This window comes from Rattus norvegicus, chromosome 20 (assembly GCF_036323735.1).
Source record: "Rattus norvegicus strain BN/NHsdMcwi chromosome 20, GRCr8, whole genome shotgun sequence".
NCBI lineage: Eukaryota > Metazoa > Chordata > Mammalia > Rodentia > Muridae > Rattus > Rattus norvegicus.
Genome location: NC_086038.1, coordinates 11,401,999 through 11,409,837, shown reverse-complemented (window position 1 = coordinate 11,409,837; position 7,839 = coordinate 11,401,999).

Below are 7,839 nucleotides of genomic sequence, written 5' to 3'. Positions count from 1 at the left end.
GATTCCTGTGGGAGGGCCCGGTCCACTGTGGGCGGCACCACCTAGTGGGCACTGGGGAGGCAGAAGGCAGGGAGACTCTGTGAGTTCGAGGCCAGCCAGAGCTACAGAGTGAGACCCTGTCTTGAAAAACAAAATGGGGGGGCTGGGGATTTAGCTCAGTGGTAGAGCGCTTACCTAGGAAGCGCAAGGCCCTGAGTTCGGTCCCCAGCTCCGAAAAAAAGAACCAAAAAAAAAAAAAAAAGAAAAGAAAAGAAAAAGAAAAACAAAATGGAGAGAGCCAGCTGAGCAAGGCAGCAATGAGCGCTCCTCCACGCTCTCCACTTTGGCTCCTGCCTCAGTTTCCCCTGATGATGGATGAGTCGACTGCAACAAGACCAATAAACCGCTTCCTCCCCAAGTCGCTTTTGGTCGTGGCATTTATCAGAGCAATAGACGGTACCCTGGGACAAACTGTCAGGCAAGCTGTGGCCCATCTGTCGGCAGATGTGACTCAGCACTGGGAAAGGGCTCCCAGCCTGGAGGCCCAGAAGCAATTATTAGCTCAGTGAAAGGAGCACTCAGATAAGAGTCACCACGAGGACGACAGGCTAGTGAATGCTACAGACCAATGGGGGAGGGGGAGCGGAGGAAGAAAAGGTAGCCCGGGCATGGTGACACAAATCTATGATGTGTCAGAACCCGTCCCACAAGAAAAGGACCATGCGACTCAAAGTGGGTCCAGGATAATCCTCACCACACCACGGAGGATTCTGGGTGTTACAAGGTCTTTGTCTTTTGCCCGGATAAGGATTCTACGTTTCTGTGTTTCTCAGAAACTCACTGGCTTTCCAAATGTGGCTGTGACCAACTAAAGGGTAAACGCTCTGTCTTAGGGTCTTATTGCTGTGAACAGACACCATGACCAATGTAAGTTTTATAAGGGACAGCATTTAATGGGGGCCGGCTTACAGGTTCAGAGGTTCAGTCCATTATCACCAAGGCAGGAACATGGCAGCCTCCAGGCAGGCATGGTGCAGGAGGAGATGAGTTCTACATCTTCACCCGAAGGAAGCCAGAAACAGACTAGGCATCCTCAGGCAGCTAGGAGGAGGGTCTCCAAGCCCACCCACCACAGTGACACACTTCCTCTAACAAGGCCACAGCTTCTAATAGTGCCACTCCCTGGGCCAAGCATATGCAAACCATCACATGCTCGAAGAAGAAAGTCGGCAGCCATGATCCCTTTCAACGAGACGATCCTGAGACGGGTGCTGAGACTGGATCATCAAGTCTGTCTTCCTCATCAGAAGGACTTGGAACTCTCCAGCAAGAACCAGTATCACAGAGCAGCCTCCTAGTAGCTCTCCAAGGCACGGCTGGTTCTCCTGTGGTTCTGAGCCCCTTCGGATGAGGCTCACAGTGTCCCTGAGTCATGGGACTCAACTTCACTCTCGATGAACAGAGCAAAGGAAAGCAATGACCGTCAAGGTCATCTGAGTTAAATCAGTAGCTCGATGCTCCCTCCCAGCATGAGGTGACGGAGGCTCCTTGCCCCCTTGCTTACTTTCTCCTTTAAAAGCTCAGACCTCAAGGTTACCAGTGAGAAACCATCAGCTAACTCTACCTTGAGGGGTGTGGCCACAGGGTCCTGTCAAAGGTCAAGACTTCATGACGTCCTTGTCAAGGACTCAAGACACACAGAAAATGCTACCCACGGAAGGAGCAGGGGAACCCCATCCTGAAATGTCAGGGATGCTGTGCGTCTCAGAGTCTGTGGTTTGCTAAGTGCAGACGACCCAGCTGTAATTTCTGGTTTTTGAAGATGTCCTGTGGTTACTCAGGACTGGAAGGGCATGCTGTAGTGTTTTCATTTTTTTTTCTTTTTCTAAATCAAAAGTTATCTCTTAAACCGCATGTGTTCAGGGAGACTGTCTCTGACCTCATGGAGTTGGCTGGCCCATGAAGTTGGGACCGAGACAATAAGGGGAGGTCTGTGTACCCACGGAGGCAATTGAAAACGAATCCGAAAGGATTTTGTAACGCTGAGAGCTGCAAGCCACCAATTACCAGCTGTACCTGAAAGTCCTTCCTCCCCGCTGGAGTTTCACAACAAAGAAGCAATTATTCCTCAACCGCAGAACAGGCGGCCCCTGAAGCAGCGCCCACCCCCCAGTATCAGGAATGTCCTTCCTTCCAGACAGGAGTGCCACTCCAGGATCCTTCACACCACACTGTGGGTTCTGGGCACTGAAAGGTCTTTGTCTTCAGCCAAGATATGGACTCTGAGCTTCCATTTCCTGGAGACCCACATGCTCCCCCAAAGTGGCTCTCCTCAAATTAGCCACTCTAAGGCTGTCTGTGCTATGTGCCTGTCATGATAGCCAGGGGCCACCTATCATGAGTGCCCACTGGCTGACTGCCCAGCAGGACACCTGCAGTTTCAAGGCCTCCAGGGCACCGGTAGGGTGTGCCCAGGTGGGCGTGGGTTCCCCTCTACTGAAAGCAGCCCCCAAAATGGTATAGAAACACAACCTCCTCTTCCCCTCCCTCTCCCCTACGCCCCTTTTTTTCTTCCCTCACTCCACCTCCATGCCCAATAAATCCAGCATCACGGTCTTATTTCGTAGGTGGCAAGAAGGCTTCCTGAAAGGTTAGGAGAAAAAGGAGCCTTGCCACACACACCCTAGGACCGAGTTCCACTTGATCTCCAGCCCCAGGGATCTGCCTGGTGGGAATCCGTGTCTTTCCTAGGACCTCTTTCATAATGGTCTATACCCCACCACAGGCCCTAAAGTGCATACTGGGGCTCCACACGTGCTAAACGCTTCCCTTCTCCCCAGCGTCCACTTGCAGCCCTAAGCTCAGTGCCCTGTGTGCAGGTCTGCCACAAGATTCAGCCCTGCACACCTGAGTGTTGGCAACAGCCTACACCCGGCCCTGGCCCCGCCTGCTTCTAGTTATGGTCAGCCAGATGCCTCTAGGCTCCTCCTGACCCCACCCTTCTGAAGACGTGTATTCTGGGGGTACCCCCATCTCCCCTGCGCTCTATTTACCTCAGTGGCTCCTCTTTCCACAGCTCCTCCCTTCTGCCAAGGACACTTAGATTTCCTGTCTCTGCCTGAGCCTTTCCCCAACCCATCCATCCCACAATGCACTTCAGCTGTAGACAAATGCCGGTCAGAGCTCTCGCCGTCAAACGCCCTTAGTCGGGTAACACATGGCAACATTCCGCCACACACCTGTGTGTGTCTTGGGGACAGTTCTGCCCTGGGTCCCATCTGTTCTCTGCAGCAAACCAAGCTCCATGTCCACGGTGGGCTCTTCAGACACTTTTGGACAGGGTGACAAATTACTCATGACTCCACTGTCTTCCCGCTGTACGAAGGCACAGAGGACTGCGGTCCCTAGCAGGGAAGTGACTTCGAGGACTGGCCTAAGCAGGGAGAGGAGGGGGCACAAAAGCCCAGAGGCAGTGGAGCAGCCAACAGAGGCTTGTCCCCATTGTCACCTAGGACCAGGAAACAAAGAGCCAACAGCACCCCGGGGTGGATTTGGAAGTCTCCAGAGATGATCAGAGACACCCTATTTGTGGGAAGTGTCTGAGGAATACCTCTGTGGTGGGGATCGAGCTGAGAGTCGGGAATCAGAGGGTCCTGGCCTAGAATAGAACCACCCCGTCTTATATCTAAGGCTGACCAGAGCGATCAGAGGAACTGAGCGGCAAGCGCTGGGTTTCAGGTCCAGGCCGGGATCCAGAGAGAGGAGGGAAGAGCAGACCATAAGAGTTAATGCTAAGTAACAGCCATTTTTATGAAGCCCAGCGAGTATCCTGAAGCAGATTCGTGGGTACTGACGGTGGGCATAAAAGCCAACCAAAACCCAGGGGAGGCAGAATAGAGGCCAGGGTGCTTCTGAAGCAGTAGCTTCCGGTGGCTCCATAGATCTGCGTGCCTCACCCTGACTAGAACATGCTGGTTCTGAAGTGGTGGGTGTCAGGAAAACCTGCTGGGCAGGTCCAGGTCAGTGGCCAGGCAGAGAAGTATCTTAGTGTGCTTTCTAATGCTGTGATCAATACCATGGCCAAAAGAAACCGGAGGAGGAAAGGGTTTATTTGAAATTACAGCTTAGAGTCCCATCAGTGGGAGAGGTCAGAAAGGAGGGATCTCAAATCAGGAACTTGGAGGCAGGAACGAAGCAGAGCTAATCACTTTACACACACACACACACACACACACACAAAATCCTGGGCCACCTGCCCAGAGGCAGTATCACCCACAGTGAGGTGGGCATCCCACACTAATCATTAATTAACAAAATTCTCTACAGAAGTCTCTGCAGGCAATCTGATGGAGGCATTTCCCAATCTGATGGAGGCCCTCTTCCCAGGTGTCTCTAGCATTTGTTGATTTGACCAAATATATATGTATATGAATATAGCATACACACACGCACACACACACACACACACACACACACACACATGTTGTATGTGGATATGACTGGGTACAGCATTGTCAGCAGGTTCTGTGAGGCCTGGAGAGACAAGTCCTGCAAAGAGAGAAAGACAGGGGTTGGGGATTTAGCTCAGTGGTAGAGCGCTTGCCTAGGAAGCGCAAGGCCCTGGGTTCGGTCCCCAGCTCCGAAAAAAAGAAAAAGGAAAAAGAAAAAAAGAAAAGAGAGAGAGAGAGAGAGAGAGAGAGAGAGAGGGAGAGAGAGAGAAAGACAGACATCACTGAGAGCCACAGCTGTGGATGGCCTTCTGGGGCTCTGGAAGAGAACAAAGGCTCTGTGTATCTGATCAGGGTGAAGCCCTTGTGGAGGACAGAGCCCCTTTCAATGCCAGCCAGCTCCCACCAAGTCAAGGCTGCCTTGGCCTTGGGGTACAGGGGCAACCCTGATGGGACTGACGCAAGTGGGTGATTTAAAATGACCGGCAAGGTGGCCGTGGCTGCTGGGAATCCCAGGGGACAAGTTCAACTGACTTTACCTAATCTCAACTCTGACTCCAAAGAATGGGCCCGGAGCCCGGGAATGAGCTGGTCAGAGCCTCAGGGGTAGAGATAAGGGTTGTGATAGCCCAAAATGTACTAGACGTAGGCAGCGAGCAGGCCAACTGAGCCAAGTAATGATGAGTTCACAGCCAGTCACTTGGGAAGGCAGATGATTGGCCGCAGCGTAATTACAGGGATGGCAGCCCACACAACCACAGGCCACGGAGACCACAATGAGCGGGGACCACAGCCGCATGAGGACCGTAAACCCATGGAGACAAAACCTTACAAGGATCATGGTCCACAAGACACAGCCCACGGGAACCACAGCTTATGGAAATGCAAGGTTCTGGGGGGTTGGGGATTTAGCTCAGTGGTAGAGCGCTTGCTTAGCAAGCGCAAGGCCCTGGGTTCGGTCCCCAACTCCGAAAAAAAAAAAAAAAGAGAGAAAAAAAAAAAAGGAAATGCAAGGTTCTGCAGCTAGGCGGAGTCAGCTGAGAACCTGGGATACATCCCGCCCCCCAGCCTTGATCCTGGAATATGACAGACAGGCACTCAGCCAATCATGTGCTTTTGGCTCTCATCAGGTGGACATCTCATATCTAAGACGTTAAGAGCAGACTTTGGCACAGAGTCAGATGTCCACCAACTTGTATCCGCTGTGTAAGTTGTAGGGGACCTAAGAATGTGTCCTCTGCGTGAGTAGACCAGAGCAGGGGCCTGACTCCTGTTTTTCTTTGCCCTCCCCTCAGTTCCTCAGCCAGCAGCATCATCGCTGAACTGGCAAATGGACTCTAGCTAAAGAAAAGGGACAGCATGACACAAAGGTGGCCAGGGTGGTTCTGGGAAAGAGTTATGTTTAGCAGTGACACGAGACAGAGAAAAGGTACTGACTGAGGTAGGGGTCAGTTTCTGAGTCACACTGGACTCTCTGGAGAGATCAAGTTTAGGGTCACGTCCAACTGCCTGGTTCTCAGATATGGCTCCTAGAAGAGGCCCTCAGTACCTATTGGGTCTGTAATCTTGAAGCAGATGCCCATGGACTAAAGAATGGGGTAAGGCAGTGCAGGTTTTAGGGGGCTATTTGGAACGAGCCATTAGGTGGTTTTGGGAAGGATGGTGTAGATGTCAAGTCCCTATCTCCCAGGAGAAAGGCAGGACCAGCATGCCTCACTCCTTCAGCTGATATCTACCCAAGTCCTGAGAAAGAATGTACGGAATCTTCTGACAGAGAGCTCGTGAAGAAGATCTGCAGACCATAGTTACATGCAGGACAGCAGCACCCTGGGAATAAGATACGGGCAACCAGGAATGACCAGAGCCATGAACTCAGCAAGCAGGTAGCTGTGTTCCTGAGAGCCCTGCAGGGACCCCCTTGAGAAACAGGGAAGGTCCTGCAAACTTTCTGCAGCTGGTCTCCCCACTGCCTCCTTCCTAGTTACCCCAGGAGATGTGTTTGTCCTGGGTCTTCAATATGAACAGCCTTTGTCCAGCTAACAGTCCAACCCTACTGTGTCTAGACCTACAGAGCTTCGTGGTCTGGTGGGCAATATCCCAGGCTTCCCAAGGTTGCAGGGCTGCATGGTGTCACACCATACAGATACATAGTGTCACACCATAGAGATACATGGTGTCACACCATACAGATACATAGTGTCACACCATACAGATACATAGTGTCACACCATAGAGATACATTACAACAATGAGGCAGGAACATTCTTAATCTTCGATGACTTGGATGGCAAGGTTGAGTTGTCAGTGACACGATTTCCATGGTCAGCAGGGTCAGCAGGGACGGGGAGCAGCTGTGTCCGATCCCCAGCTTGTTTACTGATGCCTGAGGCTCTCAAGGTGAAGCACTGTGTAGGACTGGAGTCAGCGAGAGGGAGAGTCTGAATCCATCCCTGCTGCTGCAGTGGGAGACAGGCCTGAGGCACTCACTGGGGGGGCTTAACACCTTGCTCACTGCAGGAGGATTTACTGTGCGCCTACTGCATGCCTACTGTGTGCCTACTGTGTGCCTACTATATGCCTACTATGTGCCAGATGCAGTTGTGGTACTCAGGCTCAATGGGTGAGTAAAGCCCCTGGAGACCAAGACATGACTCTTTCTGGAGATTTGTGTTCCCACAGATGACCAGAGTGGCTGTTGAGATAAAGAGGCAAAGCTCACCGTGGATGCTGGCTAGTTTTAAGGTCAGCTAGATAGAGTCATCGGGGAAGAGGGGACCTCAGTTGAGAAAATGCCTGGAGCTTGAGAACACTTTTTCAAATTAGCGATTGATGAGGGAGAGCCCAGCCCGTTGTCGGTGGGGCCATCCCTAGGCTGGTGGTCCTGGGTCCAGTAAGAAAGCAGGCTGAGCAAGTCATGTAGAATGAGCCAGTAAGCGCATTCCTCTATGGCTTCTGCATCAGCTCTTGCCTCCCGGGTCCTGTCCTATTTGAGCTCCTGAACTGGCTTCCTTCAGGGATGAACAGCGATGTGGGGCATAAGCCGAATAAACCCTTTCCTCCCCGAGTTGCCTTTGGTCACAGTGTTTCATCACAGCAATAGAAATGCTAACTGGGACACCATGTGCATAGGACTCAGGCCAAAGAAGAAAGACGAACCGGGATCGAGCTACAGGGTCAGGATGGGAGGTCTGGAATGGCTCGCTGAGCGGGAAGTTGGAGGTCATGTGCTGACAGAGGGCAGTGGTGCTGAGCAGACAGAGCATCCCCAGTGGGTGGGCCTCTGAGTGGCAGAGAGAGGGACCCCCGTGAGTACTGTGGACAGAGATGTTCTCGGGAACACTAAGGAAGCAATCTGAGGGAACGGTTTCATGACTGGGCTTTCCCAGGGAGCACCATGAACCGAGGAAGGGGA